Genomic DNA, 20,002 nt, shown 5'->3' with positions numbered 1-20,002 from the left:
GGGAACTTCTGCCCGTAGCAGTGAGAGGTTGAAAATGTCCTTGAATACTCCCACCAGTTGGTTGACACAGGTTTTCAGAGCCTTACCAGGTACTCCATCAGGACCTTCTGCCTTGCAAGGGTTCACTCTCTTTAAAGAGAGCAAATCATATCTGGTTTTTTGGTACAGGGTTGGATCGGCAGACTTGAATGTCACAGATGTAGCCTTCAGCATATAATGTACCTCCTAGTTCATCCATGGCTTTTGGTTTGGGAATGTTCAGTATGTCTTTGTAAGCACACACTCATCCACACAGGTTTTAATGAAGTCAGTAATAACTGCAGCATACGCATCCAGTTTCCAAGATGAATCCCTGAATACAGTCCAGTCCACCGATTCAAAGCAGTCCTGTAGGCACTCCTGTGCTTCCCTTGTCCAAACCTTCTTGGTCCTCACTACTGGTGCTGCAGTCTTCAGTCTCTGCCTATACTCAGGGAGTAGAAGTACAGCCAGGTGATCAGACTTCCGAAAGTGAGGACGTGGATTAGCACAGTAGGCATTCTTGCAGGTGATGTAGCAATGGTCCAGTGTGTTGTTTTCTCGGGTATTGCATGTGATCTGTTGATTGTAATTGCTTAGTGATTTTTTTCAGACTGGCCTGGTTAAAATCTCCCAAAGCAAAGGGGAAAGCATTAGGATGCGCTGTTTTGTGCATGTTGATCCCATTTCTCAGGTCACCTGAAGCCTGCTTGACATTGGCCAGAGGTGGAATGTAAGCTGGTACCAAAATTAGGCCAGATATTCCAAGTCTGGTGAGCAGAATTGGGATAGCACTGATATATTGGTGCACCAAGAAGAATTGATCATGAGGCATACTCCTCCACCTCTGCTTTTTATAAATACATTTAGAAGATGCATAAACCATATATAAAATACCCAGTTGTGTTTGGAAACCAAGTTTAACATTAAATTCAATGGAAAGTTCACAATTACAGAGCAAAATAATTTTTTAGGCTGACTTCGTTCTTCGGTGACAAGCATCCAGTGAAGCTGTACCCTGTTATCTCTACTCTATATTCACCTTTAACCCTGACTGGAAGGACTTCATGAATCTCTTGTGCTGAAAGAAATTTGACATGTCCTTTTTGACCCTCACCAATTTTATAGCTGCACCAAAGAAGTATTCTGTCTGGATGCTTCATGCCTTGGTATGGTAACTGCTCCATCTGTGACGGCAAGAAACTACAGGTTTGTGGATACTGTTCATTTCGGAAACATGCTGCCCCTAGATGGAGTCAGGCTATACTTCTGACAGCTTTGATAAAGCAGCCAGCATAATTTATTAATTTTTTTCACTTATTGAGAGATACAATACAGAACAAGCCCTTCTAGCCAAACGAGTCACATAGTCCAGCATTCCACCTTTTTAACACTAGCTTAATCAAAGACCCTGACTACCCCAGGCATTCCCTTCTTCCCATTCCCCCAGCCCCACACACATGGGATGAAGATATAAAAGCCAGAAAGCATGCATCATGGAAACTTCTATTTTGTTGCATAAATCCATTGAACAGTTCCAAGTACAATAAGGACACAACCTCACAATCTACCAATCTACATTATTATACCAGTGTATCTTATTGTCTCCCTGCATCGCACTTTCTCTGTAATTTTATTCTATACTTAGTCATTATTTTAATTTTATGCTCTCTCAAGCTGTTGTAATGAATTGATCAGTATGAACAGTTTGTAAAACATTTTTTCACTATGCTTCGGCACATATGACAATACTAAACCAATTTACCAATTAGTCATTCAGTAAACGAGAATTTGATGCAGCAGTGTCCCCTTCTCTCCAACATTACTAATGTCCAAGAATCTTCAAACCAGGATGCTTCTCTCACCACCCTCTCAAACTCATCCTCCCTTCAAAAACTCTGCTCTTCTTTGAGTAGTACTTCAGAAGAGCTGAGAGAGCAGTGTTAGATGAGATTATGTGCTCAAATCCTCAAGTGGAGCTTGAACCCATAACCTTCTGACTCAAAGGTGAGACTGATGCCACTGTATCAATGCTGATACATTAAAAAAGCCACCCAGGAAGGTCTTTTTCTATCTGTTGATTAACCAAACTATGGAACCTGGTGGTGTTAAGCTTGTAGCCAACTATGTGGGCGCATGGTAACTTTGTCCCACACATAGGATTCATCCTATATTTTATTTCCAAATTAAGAATATAGAAATTAGCCTGAAATTTCTGTATAGTATGTACCAGAAGAACATGTGTAGATCATATCATCAATTGTTAAAAGCAAACATTTAGACTGCTGCTCCTGAGATTTCACTGATCTTCTATTAAAATAACCACACACTACCCTGTGGAAATTCCTAACCACTTGAGTTTTTCCTACCAAATTTACTCCTACAGTTTCTTTAAGCAAATTGAAAGAGACTGATAGTTGCCTCCTTACCTAACTTATAAACAACATACTTTTTTTTTAGGCTGATTATATTTATCCTCCAGGAAATAGAATTTTTTTCTGGTTAATTAGTTAGAAGCTAGTTAGGCATATAGAAGAAAGATTAATGTGCAACTGTAAGAAAAGAGTTGTGATTGTGCTTTTCTTTCCATTTATGTTATTGAATTCTTTTTGGGAACTGGTGTGTAGATTTGGTAGTGTTAAAATTTCCCAGCCCTCAGAGTACATTCCTCTTGGCAGCCCATTCCTTAACACTGATAATGTGGAGTGGTATTCAACTGTCTGCTGCTCCTATCAGCAAATGTTTCACTTTCTCTGTCATTGTTTGCCACATCACACTCAGAAATATCAGGAGGAAGTTCTTCCACTTCTCCTTATCCTTTTTGTTTTGCTGGCGCCTCTACCTGTTCATGCCTTTTTGAATCTTTGTTATCATTGTACGAGCTTACAAATGACAAGATAGGCAGGTTGCAGCAAACAACAGCAAGACACAAGTGAAATGTGTTCAGATTTTCAAAGACACAAGCAGGATAGACTGAAGTATTATGTTGTTGACTATTATATCATGGCTTCAGTCATTCTAGAATGTTTATTTTTGCTGAAATATAGACAGCAGAGAAATTAACACAAAATGCTGGTAGATTGTCTGACCAGAAATCTTGACCCCAACTCCTGCACTGCCCCACCATCCTTTCATATCCTGTTCTAGTAAGGATCGGAGCAATCATTTCAAATTGATTACCTTTTTATCAAAAGTGGTGAAGGTTAAAGGCCATAAGACATAGGAGCAAAATAAGGCCATTCAGCCCATCAATGTAGCATTCTCTAAAATTTACCTGTCACTTTCCATGCACTGAACTGGGGATCCCTGGATTATTTAAAGGATCGGTTCTGAGCACTGCCTATAAACTGATTCTTTTTTCTAAATCAGAATGAACAATTTCTTGCAAAATCATAATGTGAAATCTTTGGCCCCAACACCCCCTGAGGACCAGTTTTCCAAGAGTAAATTGGGAATGTTTAGTGGCGTAGTAAGAAAAGTGTGACAAACGTTTATCTGAATGCTGCCCAGATGGTGAGACTGATCTGTTCATCAGAGAGAAAATCGCTGGTAGCTTAAGAAGATAAAGTGTAGCTAACAATAGAATCAAGATCAGCTTTATTATCACTGACTTATGTCATGAAATCTGTTGTTTTGTAACGGCAGTACAGTGCAGTACATAAAAAACTATAAGTTACAATAAGAAGGAGAATTAAATAAGTACGTAGTGCAAAAAGCAAGCAAAATAGCAGCATAATGCTTATGGGTTCATGGACCTTTCAGAAATCTGCTGGTGGAGGGAAAGAAGCTGTTCCTAAGCTATCAAATGTATACCTTCAGTCTTCTTTATCTTCTCCCTGATGGTATTAATGAGGAGAGGGCACGCCCTGGGTGGTAGGAGTCCTAAATAATGAATGCTGTCTTTTTGAGGCTTTGCCTTTTGAATATGTCTTCAATGATGGAGAGGCTAGTGTCCTGATGGAGATGAGTGAGTCTGAAGCCTTTTCTGATCATATGCATTGGCACCTCCTTACCAGATAGAGATGCAATCAATCAGAATGCTTTCCATGTCGACACCACAGACTCCATGAGATCATTCCATTTGATCCTACCTGAAGAAGAATATGGAGAAGGCATTGGCTTTTCAATGGGTGACCTCTACACTGCATCCCAATTAAGAGGTTCAACTATTGTTCCCGAGTGCAAAGGCTGGGAGAAAGTTGGATTTCCATAAGTTCCATAGTCCATGGTTTACCTGCATAGCTAAGAGAAATTGTTTTTCTTTTGCCAGTATCAGATATAACCGTAATGCTATCATTAGTCATGCCACACCCATGTCACTCCAACATCTGATTAGCAATCATCATTGCCTGGAGGGATGATATGAGTCCAAGAGCATGATTCTTCTTCCCTGCCTCTTCACTTGTGATGCTGAGCCCCAACCACAGCAGCTAGGCACGTCTGCAATCTGAGCCACAGAACAACAAGGATAATTGTGGAAAATTTAGTTGTCTCCATCAACCTGAGAGAAACCTACAGTGCATACTGTAAATGCAAAGATTTAAGCAAATTGTTCTGATTAAGCTATAGTTTGGCATCAACTCAAGGCAGATGTTGGTGTCAGAGGATAAGCATCAAGAAAGCCAGGAGCCTATGAGGATGGATCTAAAAAGAAACAGGAGCAAGAGAAACATGTAACTTGCAAGGGATGTTTCTGCTCAGCTTGATTAACCTCATTCCCCTGATGAGCAGAGAAAAGCTGGCAATAAAAGAATCCTGAAAGATATTTTTCTAAAGAAGGTCATATAATTACAATCCCTACTGCAAGCCAAGTCATTCTCTCCCTGCTACAGTGAACAGCAATTACATTGTCAACCACTACTCAAATAGGTCAATTCAGATGATCCATAAAATCCTCCATATCTTGATCTGCATGTCCATCTATACTGATTATAATGAGATTAAGGAGAGGCATCTGGATAGAAGTTGTTCCATCAGGCAGACACAACATGGATTCATGAAGAGCAGCTAATGTTTGACAAACGTACTGGAGTTCTTTGAGAAAACAATGAGTTCAGTAGATACTGGTGGATATTGTATACTTGGATTTCCAGAAGCCATTCAATAAGGAGCTGCATAAAAGACTTCTCCATAAGACAAGGGTGAATGGAATTTACGGTAATGTGTAAACATTGATAGTAGATTGGTTAACCAATAGAGAGCAGAGAATTGGGATAAATGGGTGTTTCTCTGGCTGCCAATCAAAGGTGAGCGAAGTCCTACAAGGATCAGTACTGGGTCTGGCACTGTTAATAACATACATCAACAATTTGGAAGAGAGAGCCGAGTATAATTTGCTAATGACTCTAAATTGAGTGGGAAAGCAAACAGCGGAGAATCTGGTGAGTCTGCAGATTGATAGAGAATCGGGCATGAAGTCAGCAAATGCGAGATGATCCACGTTGGATTGAAAAATAGAAGATCAGATTATTATTCAAAATGATGTAAAATTGCAGCATACTGCTGTGCAGAGGGATTTGGGAGTGCTTATGCATGTATCACAAAAAGTTCATTTGCAGGTACAGCAGGTTATCAAGAAGGTAAATGGAATGTTCGCCATTGATAGAGGGATTGAATTTAAGATCAGAGAGGTTATGTTGCAACTGGTAAGAGTAATAATGAGGCCACACCTGTATTGTGTGCAGTTATGGTCTCATTGCTTGTGGAGACTGGCTTTGGAGACAGTACAGAGGAGATTTTCTGGGTTGACTGGAGAGATTAGGAGACATTGAGTCTCCTGAGACTATACTCACTTGAATTCAAAAAATGTAATGAAAGATTATCTTATAGAAACATACACATTTATGAAAAGGATAGATAGGATACAGACAGGGAAGTTGTTTCTACTGGTGAGTGAGATGAGAACTAAGGGACAAAACCTTAGGATTCGGGGTAATAGACTTCGGATGAAGATGAGGAGAAACTGATTTTTTTCCAAAGAGTAGTGACTTCGTGGAATACACTAGTCCGGGAAGCAGTAGAGGCTGCCTTATTAAATATATTTAAGTTGCATAGAATTTTGCATTGCAGGGGAATTAAGGGTTAGGCCATAAGACCATAAAGATATAGGAGCAGAAGTAGGCCATTTAGCCCATCAACTCTGCTCCGCCATTCCATCATGGCTGATCCCAGTTCCCACTCAGCCCATGCACCTGCCTTCTCGCCATATCCTCTGATGCCCTGACCAATCAGAAAACAATCAACTTCATAGAGGAATATTCTGAGCTTTGCTTCTGGAGACTACATTTTAAATTTGCTAAGGACAAGTTAAAAACAAATAAATAGGTCAATACGGATATAATACTTAACATATGCCATTAATGCAAAAAACTTTATTTAAATCTTAACAACTATGTAATTTCTTAAAACACAAGTTATAATTTGCATGTATTTAAACTTGGCTTGGCTTGAATAGAGCAATAATGTTAAGAGTGTTATTTCTCAAACTTAACTGGAGCAATGCAGAAAAATTAAGACAGAGATATCAGGGTATAAGCGGGATTAAGAATTAAAGTTCAAATGTGATTAAAATCTAGGGAACTGAACGGAGGTGTTCAGAAAAGTGGTGGATCCACATTGTGATGGAAGAGCAAAATAACTGCTGCTTTAACACACGTTCATCAAATTGTTCAGTGTGTGTCCAGTACACATTTTATGCTGTTTAAGTTTTTAATAACATTGCATATATAATAAATAATTTTAGCCAAAGAAATTTAAACATCAGAAATAGTAGATTGATGAAAGGTGAGCTAGATGGATAACAATCTAATAGTCTATATCAAGGGAATTATTCTACAAATAATTCAGTATTTTGAAATAAATGATCTGTATTTATATAGAGCCTTTCACAACCTCAGGTTATTAGATCACTTGATAGCTAATTGGCCACATCAACCTGACTATAGTTCTGAAGGAACGTTCTGAGTGGCAGATGTCGACACATCTGTCGATCCATTCTATTGCATCACCCTGGGGAATCTTCCTCTCCTTGTCTGTACCTGTCAGATTGGCAGAGGACTAGGGTATATATTCAATTGATGGAATTTCTGCCTCAGTTGAACACTTAAGAAAAGGTAAGTTAAGATTAGATATCTTCAAATTTAACTTGTTATTCTTTAAATATCCATGTTTTAATGTGCACTTTTGATTTCCTTAAGGGAATGAAAATATTTTTATTAACCAGTCCAACTTTACTGTCCTTAGAACATCTGTTTATTGGAGACATTTGAAAAATTGTGCAATGCTCTGACTGTTTTTCAAAGGAGATAAGGCTTTGTGCCTAGCTTCACCTCCGGTAAAAATTGCCAGAGCATTTGAAACCAGGATTTTAACAAAATGCCAACTGAATCCTACTGTGCCTTATTAGACCAGACTGTGCCTCCTGAGTTTGTGGATATCAGTTCACTGAGCCCTATGATGGGTGCCAAATGTGAACTGCATGTCCGTTCAGTTATGTTCCAATATCCCTCAAACATATGTGAGTTAAATGATCAAATAATCTCCATTGAAGGTGATGATTGACAGATTCTGATTAGGTATGGAGAGCTCCATATTCACTGAAAGAAACAGAAAGAATTCAAGTTTAATTCCTAAAAAATGGATCTTCAACAATGCAACTTACATTGTGAATTATACCATGGCAAAATTAAACTGATAGCATCCTTACAGATCAGCAAAGCTATCCCTGTACTTACTAGGGATTATATACTAAAATTAGATGCTATTTGCATTCGCTTGTGCTAGCTACAGCATATTTGGGGTGCAAAAATCAACCTCAGTACCAATGGGTAGCATGAAGAAAGCATGACTTTTGCATTAATTGGGAACTTCTGAGTGATATTCAGTGACCTCTGCTGGAAATGGCCATATGTAGACTGGCAAAAAAAATCTGTAATCCTAAATTGCACATCCCAGTTCTGCAATAACACATTACTGCAAAATACTTTCAATACTTTTAAACAATGAATGAATGCTTGAGTAATATATTTCACTACAGTCAATGCCTTTAGGAAAGAGGGGGATCACTGTTTACATTTAAACAATTGTAACAAGTATGCAATAAAAGGATTTTAGCCATCAAAGGCAAGTCAGAGGAAATTTCATTAAGAATCCTAAATCACACTTAGGATTTCCCATAAATTACTAGTAATGTGAATTGTGTTTTATTTCACCATCTTTATCATCAGTTTAAGTTGTTTTAATCAATAAACTCAAGCTAAATAAAAGCCATTCCATCTCTTGACTCATGCATTAACCTTCCATTAACTATTATCATTTCAATCAAGTATGCCTTAGTCAATAATGCTAATGTAGAAAAGTTGAGCATGCTGTACGAAAGAGGTATTTACATTTTGTTAATGTGGCTGGCCTTTCCAATTACCTGTCATAAGACACAAAATTTATAATGCATTTTGAAATATTATTCTGCAATGTAAATTATATGGAACTCGTGTTCCAAGTGCAATAATAATTTTGAAGCAAGGTCAGGCACACTTTCTGGTCAGTACCTCTTAAGATGGTGATATTTATTTGACAAAGCTACTGTATATAGTACTTTGAACTTACCATTTAATCCATAATGTATCCAGATAGTAAATGGTGTTTATAATGTATTCAGGTGATTATTCAAGGAAAGAATCTGTGTGTACTTAGAGGTAAACTTTTTTTTATTTCTTTACAGAAAATGTTGTTGCAATTCTGTACAAAAGGCTATTTTAACTAACAATACTTCTAGTGAACCATATTGGATGTTAGAAACATTTATAATATTGATGTCTGAATGATATCAAAGAAAATGTGATCTAAATTCTCTGACCTTTTGTTTATACCCTATACACAATAATAATTTTCTGTTATAATCAGAAACATTTAAATGGTGGGTAAAATAATCAGAAAGATAAGTTGCAAACACGAGAAAATCTGCAGATGCTGGAAATTCAAGCAACACACATGAAATGCTGGTGGAACGCAGCAGACCGGGCAGCATCTATAGGAAGAAGTACAGTCGACGTTTCGGGTCAAGATCTTTCGTCAGGACTAACTGAAAGAAGAGATGGTAAGAGATTTGAAAGTGGGAAGGCCTCCCGTCCCATGATCCTCCTCCTTCTCCAGCTGTGTATCCCTTTTTCCAATCAACCCCAGAACTTAGCTTCATCCCTCTCCCTCCTGTCTTCTCCTATCATTTCGGATCTCCCCCTCCCCCTCCCACTTTCAAATCTCTTACTATCTCTACTTTCAGTTAGTCCTGACGAAGGGTCTTAGTCCCAAATGTTGACTGTACTTCTTCTTATAGATGCTGCCTGGCCTGCTGCGTTCCACCAGCATTTTGTGTGTGTTGCTAGAAAGATAAGTGTTATGTTTTGTAGCTTCAAAACACTAAACTAATTCAAAGGAAGACACGGAGTCTTGCATGTGAGGGTAACTTTGGGTTTACTTTTAGTGAGGCCTGCATGTACCACGTGGTAGCATGATGATGTGTGCAATTCATGTACTTTTACATTTAACTCGTAATGAATTATTGAAATGAATAGAATGCGTAATCAAACCATATATATATATAAGATTACTCAAATATTACTTGAATATTAAATACACAACACTCCTCCCTGTTTAGCTGTAAACAACTCAATAGAGAATGCATCTCAACTCTGTATATAACACAACTGCACAGAGTATATTATATAATACAACTACTATGTACAGACTTCCTCAGAATAGTAAATTTAAATTTGCCCTAGTCAGGCCTGACGACTTAACCATTGTGGAGAACTTGTGAGATAATATTTTCCAGAAAAGGGGGTATTACTCTACTTGGCAGGTGAGACGTGTCTGTGAAAACAATCTCAAGTTCTGCGGCCTCCTCCATGGTGTTGTAGGAGTTGTGAGGGCTATGGACACCTTTCTTCTTATTATTCTTCTTCTAGTTTGTGCATCTTGACCTTAGGAAGGTTCATTTAGTTCACTGGAATATTCTCTTATTAATCTTTCTATTGTTCCCTTTATGATCTGATCACTCTTCTTAGTTTCCACCTCCACAACATCATCTGACATATCCTCTGCTTTTGTATCTCCATTGATTCCTTTCTCTTTGTCCTTCCATTCTCCCAGCTGGGCTTTGGTCTTTGCATCTACTTTTACAAGTAGCTTTTCATCTCCCTCTTGAAGTTCATGCAATGACCTTAATGCCTGCAGAGTAGATTCTGGTTCTTTATACTCACAAATCATTACAACTTTCCAGCAACTCCTTGAACTCTTGTCCAGCTTAAAACCAAGCCATGTTTCACAAGTAACTGCCTGATTAACATCTCAGAGGCTTACTCAGATACATTGCCTACAAATATCGTTGAAGTGGGACCACTGCTTTTGTCACTTTCACAGTTCCTCTGAGCAGCATGGTCCTTTCTTGGTCCAATATGCTTTCCAGCCAGAGGCACAGACGTTGGCACCAACACTTGTTTGTCCTCTGTTGGGCAATAGTTCATGGTGTACAGCATGGAGACAGTTGTGGTATCATCCTGTACATTTCTTAATTAACTTCCTGTTGACTTTATTGTAAGGAAAGTGGCATGCAAACAATAGATGGATCTCCAATCGGGTTACAGGTGTCTCAGCCAATCACAATCCCAGAATGTTGGTCCTCCTGTTTTAGAACATAGAACATAGCACAATGTTATGCTGACCATGTAACCTATTCGAGAAGCTACCTAGAATTTCTCTACCATGTAGCCCTCTATTTTTCTAAGCTCATATACTTATCTAAGAATCTGTTAAAAGACCCTACTGTATTTGCCTCTACCACCTTCACTGGCAGTGTATTCCACATACCCACCACTCTCTGTGTGAAAAATTACCTCTGATATCTCCCTTGTACCTACTTTCAAGCACCTTAAAACTATGCCCCTCGCGTTAACCATTTCAGCCCTGGAATCAAAGCCTCTAGCGAGCCACACAATCATCTTATGCAGCTCTATCAGGTCACCTCTCATCCTCTGTCACTCCAAGGAGAAAAGACCAAGTTCACTCAATCTATTCTCATAAGGCACGCTCTCCAATGAAGTCAACATCCTTGTAAATCTCCTCTGCACTCTATCTATAGCATCCAGATCCTTCCTGCAATGAGGTGACCAGAACTGAACACAATACTCCAAGTGGGGTCTAATTAAGGTCTTGTATATAAGGTCTATAACATTACCTCACAGCTCTTGAACTCAATCCCAAGACTGATGAAGGCTAACATACCATACACCTTCTTAGTAACACTGTCAACCTGCGCAACAGCTTCGAGTGCCCTATGGATATAGACTCCGAGATCTTGCTGATCCTCCACACTGCCAAGAGTCTTACCAGTTATATTATATTCTGTCTTCAAATTTGACCTAATGAAATGAACCACTCACATTTATCTGGGTTGAGCTCCATCTCACTTCTCGGCCCAGTTCTGCATCCTATCTATGTCCCACTGTAACCTCTGACAACCCTCCAGACTATCCACAACACCCCCATCTTTTGTATCGTCAGCAAATTTACTAATCCACACATCTACTTCCTCATCCAGGTCATTGATAAAAATCACAAAGAGGAGGGGGTCCGAGAACAGATCCCCATGGAACATTATTGGTCACTGACCTCCATGCAAAATGCAACCCCTCTGTGGCCTTCTGTAGTCAAGCCAATTCAGGATCCACAAAGCAAGGTCTCCTTGGATCCCATGCCTCATTACCTTCTGAATGAGCCTCGCATGGGGAACCTTGTCAAATGCCCTTGCTGAAATCCATATACACACTATATACACTGCTCTACCTTCACCAGTGTGTTTTGTTACATCCTCAAAGAATTCAATCAGGTTCATAAGGGATGACCTGCCCTTGACAAAGCAATGCTGACTATCCCTAAATAGATTATGTTTCTCCAAATGCTTGTAAATCCTGCGTCTCAGGATATTCTCCAATAATATGCCCACCACTGAAATAAGACTTACTGATCTATAATTTACCACATACAAACTCAATGTGATTTGTTGATTGTTGTATTTTACTATTACTAATATCATTCCTACAAGAGTTATAATTTCTCTGGTATAAGTTCTTAGTTGGATATCCGCAAGCCTTAGTTTAATATCTTTGAAATAACTCTCAAACTCATTTTGTGGAATGACTGAAACAGTTGAACCAGTGTATAATTCAATTTTAACTAATTTGCTGGCGTAAACCATAATGCTTGCCCATTATTAATTTTCACTCTATAAATTTCAAGGCTACACTGTTATGAGTCACTCTCATCATTATCAGATTTTTCATCAACAGCATGCAGATTAGTTCTCTTTTTGAAACTGCATCCTCTCTTCCTTAAGCAGTCCATTTATGTTTTTGTCTGCCCAACATGCTCTTTACATGTGTCTTACTTATTGTTTTTTTTCTGCAAGTTTCAACTTTAAACCTGTATTTGTTTGGTGTGCGAGATCCTGCCATAATTGTAACACAATGTGTTTAGCTGGTTTCTGTTTAGATGTTGCAATTTTGTTCATACTCATTTTCATTCCTGATTGCAGCTCAGTTGCATCTCTGTCTGCAGTTTCTATTGAAACAGTGATTTCAACTGCTCTTTAAAATGTAAAATGTGCTTTAGTTATAAGCCATTTTGAATTCCTTCTTGTAAGCTTCCATAAAGTGAATAACTCTCAGGCATAATTAAGACCATTACAAAATTGACAATTGTCAGTCAACAACTTCAATTCAGCCATGTATGCTGAAATGGACTCCCCTGCTTTTTGATTCTGCTTATGAAGCCTAAAACATTCTGTAATCAGAATGCTTCAGTTCTAAATGCTCCTGCATTACTTTCACTGTATCAGTAAAATTCATTTCTGCTGGTTTGTTTGGAGCAGTTTAAACTTTGAAGCAAAGTGTATGCCTTTAAACCCAATGCACTTAGGAAAATTGTATTTGTTTCTCATTGGCTATTTAATTTGCTTCAAAATATAGTTGAATTAACTTGGTATATATGAGTTAGTTATCCATTGTGTAGTCATACTCATCAATCTTTCTGATGTAGCCTGTCATATCTGCTCTTATTTTTGATTATTATCACCTGGTACTTGCTGTTTATGATTTTTTTCCATTTTCTTTCTTTTATGAATTCAATCATTCTTCCCTTCTGAAGAACACATGCTGGGCTGCAGTTTTTTACTTGCTGCACTTCAACAGATCGATAGCCGCCTCAGGTTCATTTTAAAATTACTTCATCACCAATGTTATGCTTTCTAGCTTTAAAAATATTAAACTAATTCAAAAAAAGATATGGGGTCTGAAATGTGAGGGTAACTTCAGGTTTAGTTTAAACAAGCATGCACATTCACATGGTAGCATCCTGACGTATACAATTCACATACTTATACATATAACCTGTAATGAATTACTGAAATGAACAAGAATGTTTAATCAAATGATGTGCTGAATATACAATTACTCAAATATTTCTTAAATATTAAATACACAACAATAAGTCTTAAATTTCTATTGCAATATTGTCTTGGTTTTTCTTTGCACTTTTGCATCAGAAACAAGCAAAATGAATAAATACTAGGTCTAAAAATAGGCTGTGTATATATATTACATGTATATCCCTTTCAGTAGTGCTTAAGATGTAAATGCATTTTTTGCTGCTCTGGCATGTAATGTGGCACTGGCGAAAAATGTTTGCATATGACTGCTCCAAATGCGGTAAAGGATGAAACACAAATAAGAGAATAAGCAGACTGTCAAATTTTATTTTGATTTGTTCTGTGTTCTATCTTAGTGGCAGCAGTCAGTGTGCAGCAAAGTCAGTTGGTTCTAGTAGAAATAAATCGTTCAGATATAATAATGTGGGTATTAAATATACAATGCAGATCCTCGTCGTATGTTTATTTGTGTAAAGTGAAATGCACTAATTGCCTTGGGAAATAACCCAATATGTGTTTGACGCTTCCAAAGCTGCTTTGTAATCTCCATGTTCGCTTGCATTGTTTCATATTGATCTGCACTGACACAATGATGCAAAACTTCATTGTGTAAAATTCAAAAAAAAATCAAACAGGTTTGCATATATTAACCATCGTATAATTATCTAATCAAAACCACTTGTAATATGCCAAAAATATTCCTAGGCACTTTGCCAGAACATTATCAAATGAAATATCAATGTTCCAAAAGATCACAAAGAGGCTGGTCAAAGCAGCAGATTTTAATTAGTTGGAAAGAGAAGTAGAGAGGTGTAAAGGTTTAGGGAGAGTATGAAAATAGGTCGGTTGTTGGAGGACTGATGACAGAGGAATACAAGGATCACAGTGGCTTGTGGACAGCAAAGAAATAGAAAAGGGAATATCAATGAGAATTCTACTGGAGTAAGTATTCAGTGGCCTCTTTATTATGTTTACCTATGCACCAGCTCATTAATGCAAATATCTAGTCAGCCAATCATGTGGCAGTAACACAATACATAAAAGCATGAAGGCATAGTCAAAAGGTTCTGTTGACATTCAGAGCAAATGTCAAAAAGTGGAAGAAATGTGATCCAAGTAATTTTGACTATGGAATGATAGTAGGTGCCAGATGGGTGGTTTGAGTATCTCAGAAACTGCTGATCTCCTGTGATTTTCACACATAGCGTGTCTCTAGAATTTACAAAGAATGGTGCAAAACATCCAGTGAGTGGCAGTTCTGTGGGAAAAAGCCCAATGTTAATGAGAGAGTTCAGAGGAGAATGGGCAGGCAGGTTTAAGCTGACAGAAAAGCAACAGTAATTCAAATAACCATGCGCTCTAACAGTGGTGTGCAGAACAGTATCCTTGAATGCACAACATGTCAAACATTGAAGTGGATGGGCTACGGCTGCAGAGGACCATGAACATGCAATCAATGGCCACTTTATTAGGTACAGGAGGTACCTAATAACATGGCTGCTGATTGTACCTGTAGTTCTTATTGTTCCATTTGCCCTCAATGCTTGGTCCATCTGTTGGTTTCTTGCTTTCCCACCTCTTCTAACTCTGTGGATTGAGGAAGGGATATGGAATTTGTTTATTGGACTTGCCTTATTATTATCATGTGTTAGAGCAATTTTTTGAGTTTAACACATTTACATTTAGCAAATGACTTTGGCTACTGGTATTCATATCTGAATATGTACTGTGAATTTAATTTGGATTGCAGCTCTGAACAATGGTTTCCTAAAAGCTGTGAATCCCAGACCAGACAATGCTGATTACAAACACGAGGAAATCTGCAGATGCTGGAAATTCAAGCAACACACACAAAATGCTGGTGGAATGCAGCAGGCCAGGCAGCATCTATAGGAAGAAGTGCAGTCAACGTTTCGGGCCGAGACCCTTCGTCAGGACTAACTGAAAGGAAAAATAGTAAGGTCTCAGCCCGAAACGTCAACTATACTTCTTCCTATAGATGCTGCCTGGCCTGCTGCCTTCCACCAGCATTTTGTGAATGCTGATTACAGTTCACTTGAATGTCTGTGGTGTGTATGCGAATGAGGGGTGTGAAGTTTGTGGGAAGTTTCAAAGAAAGCATTGTCCATACATTGTAAATATGGAGTTGTCCTTTGATGTTTAGCACATAAAATATTGAGCCCCATGTTGGATCAGCAGACCTTTCAACCGAAAGTGTCTCCATATGATGCCTGCTGTAGCTTGTTTTGTCGAATAAAGAAGCTGCTTTGTATCTACCAGTACTTTTCTCCGGTGGCTTCATTCATCCAACAACAACATGTACTGAGGTAAAGTGAAAAAGTTCATCATGTATGCTGTTCATGCAGATTGATTTGTTGCACAATAACCCCACAGATGCATATTCTGTCAATAATCGTCCATTATAAATATTTTCCCCTGCATGAAGGAGCCAAAAGAGAAAACTAAAGAAGAGGGCTAATGTACATTGCTGGCACAATTTCTCAGACTTGATTTGCCCTTTCCATTTTTCTTTCAATTGGAGCAATTGAACACAAAATTTATTGAAAACATATTGTCCCTCTGCTACTTTTATTTGAGAAATTTTGAAGAGATATTTTCACTCATTGCTGTTGTAGTGTACAATACAATATTAATCCTAAATTTGCTCTTTAGATGTTCCAATTTGTGCACACCTTCACATTTTCTTCTTGGCAGTACCTCAAGATTGAAGACGACTTAGTTCCCCTGAAAATTTCAAGGTTCTGATGAAGCCTATGTGGGAATTGCAGACTGTTCCACAGATGGGTGAGGATTTGCCTGATAGGGTGAGTGAATAGATAGGTTGTGAAATGGTTTGCTCCTTCTACTATTCATGCAAGTATTCTGCATGTTTCTGATGCATGGCCCTATGATTCCTAAGCCATCTCAAAAGACCTTTTCAATTTGGAGTGCTTATGGGCCAGAGATTCCCAGGAGTCAGTCAAAATGTTGTATTTCCTCAGGTTGAATCTCTTCCTCTGTCTCACTTGTAATCTTATCTCATGAAGAGGTCAATGACATTAGTTAACTTATCCTCCCAGTAAATTTGAAGGATTATTTGGAGACAGGACTGGTGTTATTTCTTCCAGTGCTTTGAGATGTAGGGAGTCTAGAAGCATAAGCAAGAACAGATTCACTTCTGCTTGAGTAGATTGTTTTGTTCCAGGAATGATGTTTTTGATCTTCAAATATACTTTTTTCTCAACTGACCAAAGACTGCACTCACTGGTGAATTAAAGGTGGTAGGAAATTTCATCACCAATATTCGCTTCCGTCAATGGATGGCTCAAAAGTTGTGAGAATTGGTCCATATTTTCCAGCATCTTGTGATGAAGCTTTAGTGCTGAGTTGTGCTGCTGCAAGGAGAGGTTGTCAGTCAAAATATGCCCTGTGAATTTTGAGTGCAAGCCCCATCCCATGGTTCAGTGGAAAGGGTCAGAAATGAATTGGAGCTCAGCCTCTAAGAAAGCCAACAGTAGCTTACTCTCCAGAACTGAAGATCCCCAAATGTCAGTGTGCTAAGTTGAATAGCTTCCTTTTTATTCTGAAGTTTATCTTCATTCCTGCTGGAAGTTTGTTCAGGATGAGATTTAACATTGCAGGAAAAAAGGTTGAGAAGATTTTTGGGCACAATGGCATAGCTTTGTTTGACATTGAGAAGACTGTCATAGACCCATTGATCAATTTCACAACATGGAGCAAAGGTTTGTGCATAGCTAGAGGATAACTGTTTGGATTACCACCATGAAACAATCTGTTCCTCAGATGGCATTCACTCTGCAGCAAGAGTGTACAAATTCTTTGATTCATTTACTTTATTTTCTACATAACATAATCCAGTTGCAGCACCTGTTAACTATGACAAAAGCAATTAGTCCAATAGAATATTAGGAATAGATCTGGAAGTTGCAGATTCCAGGCTAAACAGGGCATTACATATCAAAGGAAAGTCTTAGCACATGACAATAAAATTCCCTTATTTTATTTATGGGCTTCAAAATATCAATTTTATTTCATCTTAGTTGTCATTGAACTATAATGCTAGAAAGCAATGAACATAAACTATACGAGAAGAATACTCTTCTGTAGCATTCGAGGTGCAAAGTCCAAAGTAAAATTTATTACCGGTACATTCACGTCATCATATACAACTCTGAGATTCATTTTCCTGTGTGGCATACTTAGAAAATCTATAGAACAGTAACTGTAAACAGGATCAATGAACACCAAACTGTGCCAATGCAAATATAAATAAATGGCAATAAATAACGAGCATAGAATAAGATGAAATGAAAGAGCATGAAATAACAAAACAAAGAGTCCTTAAAGTGAGACCATTGGTTGTGGAAACACCAGAAGTAGAATGAGTATAGTTATCCCCTTTTGTTCAAGAACCTAATGGTTGAGGGGCAGTACTCAACTAGTGGGAATACTCAAGGACATTTGAGTATCACTGTTATGGGCAAAAGTTCCCACTTGCTTCAAAAAGGCAACAATTATACCAGTGCCTAAGAACAATAATGTGGGCTGCCTTAGTGACTATCATCTGGTAGCACTCATATCGATAGTGATAAAATGCTTTAAGAGGTTGGTCATGACTAAACGGAAATCTTGCCTCAGCAAGGACCTGGACCCATTGCAATTTTCCTATCGCCACAATAGATCAAGATCTCTGAAGATTTAACCTGGCCCCAACATATTGATGTAGTTATGAAGAAGGCAAGGCAGTGGCTATACTTCATTAGGAGTTTGAAGAGATTTGGTATGTCGACAAATACACTCAAAAACTTCTATATTTGTACCGTGGAGAGCATTCTGACAGGCTGCATCACTGTCTGGTATGAGGTGGAGTTGGGGGGGGGGGCTACTGCACAGGACTGAAAGAAGCTGCTGAAGGTTGTAAATCTAGTCAGCTCCATCCTGGGCATTAGCCAACAAATTACCCAGGATATCTTTAGGGAGTAGTGTCTCAGATAGGCAGCTTCCATTATTAATGACCTCCAGCACCCAGGCCATGCCCTTTTCTCACTGTTACCATCAGGAAGGAGGTACTAAAGCCTGAAGGGACACACTCAGCGATTCAGGAACAGCTTCTTCCCCTCTGCCATCCGATTCCTAAATGGACATTGAAGTTTTGGGCACAACCTCACTTTTTTTTTAATATACAGTATTTTTGTTTTTGCATGTTTTAAAATTCTATTCAATACACGTAATTGATTACTTGTTTATTTATTACTTTTTTCTTTGCTAGACTATGTTTTGCATTGAACTGCTGCTGCTAAGTTAACAAATTTCACGTCACATGCCGGTGATAATAAACCTGATTCTGATCCTGATTCTGATGGTAACTGTTCTTGAACCTGGTGGTGGAAATCCTGAGGCATTTGTATCTTCTAGCTGATGGCAGCAGCAACAAAAGAGCATGGCCTGGGTGGTGAGGATCTTTGATGATATATATTGCTTTTCTGTGGCAACATTTCATGTAGATGTGCTCAGTGGTTGGTAGGGGTTTACCTGTTATGTATAGGGCAGAATCTATTAACTTTTGTAGGATTTTACACTCAAAGACATTGGTGTTCCCATACCAAGCCATAAAGCAGTCCATCAGCACACTTTGCACCAGACCTTTATAGAAGTTTGCCAAGGTTTTTGATGACATACCAAATCTCTGTGGACTCCTAAAGAAGCAGAGCTGCTGTTGTGCTTTCTTGGTAATAATATTTATTTGATGGGTTCAGGACAGGTCCGCCGAGATAGTGACATCCAGAAATTTGAAGTTACTCACTCTCTCCTCCTCTGATCCTCCAATGATTACTGGCTGAAGTACCTCTGGTTTCCCTCTCCTGGTCTACAATTGGTCCCTTGGTCTTATCGACATTGAGTGAGAGGTTGTTGTTATTACACCACTCAGTAACATTTTCAGTCTCCCTCCCAATCTCATCACCTCTTTTGATACAGCTCACAACAGTGGTGTCATCAGCAAACTTGTATATGATGTTGGACCTGTACTTAGCTACCTAGTCAAAGGTGTAAGGTGAGTAGAACAGGCCACTAAGCACATATCCCTGTGGTGCTCCTGTGCTGATGGCAATTGTGGCGATGATGTTTCTGCTAATCAGAACTGACTGGGATCTATGAAGACCATGAATAAACATTTCATACAGTGAAATGATGAGTAGTATAGATTATTAAGGAGAAATTCATCTTATTGGGTTTTGCATTTTATAAATAAACACCCACTTCTGCATGTATAACCAAGGAGACTGCAGGTACCTTCATAATGCATTCTTGACTATTCATTCATCAACACATAAATTGAAACAGACATTGGTCAATTGTCTGAAAAGCATGTGAGCGGATTATGTCCCTCCCACTGTGCCTGGTCTCCCCTTCTCTTCATCGTCATCATTTGTTCCAGTTCATTTGCGAGATGAGATGGCAACCGTTTGTAAGACCATGTTGTTGTGG

The 20,002-nt window shown here is 38.5% G+C and overlaps 1 pseudogene; it reads right to left on the bottom strand.

Moving 5' to 3' along the window:
• Positions 1-9,996: 9,996 nt before the first annotated feature.
• Positions 9,997-10,538, bottom strand: LOC140738142 (RNA-binding protein 25 pseudogene; annotated as a pseudogene).
• Between the last annotated feature and the right edge of the window lie 9,464 nt (positions 10,539-20,002).

The sequence above is a fragment of the Hemitrygon akajei genome, chromosome 13 (assembly GCF_048418815.1).
Source record: "Hemitrygon akajei chromosome 13, sHemAka1.3, whole genome shotgun sequence".
Taxonomy (NCBI): Eukaryota; Metazoa; Chordata; class Chondrichthyes; order Myliobatiformes; family Dasyatidae; genus Hemitrygon; species Hemitrygon akajei.
This window is presented reverse-complemented; position numbering and strand designations above follow the sequence as displayed.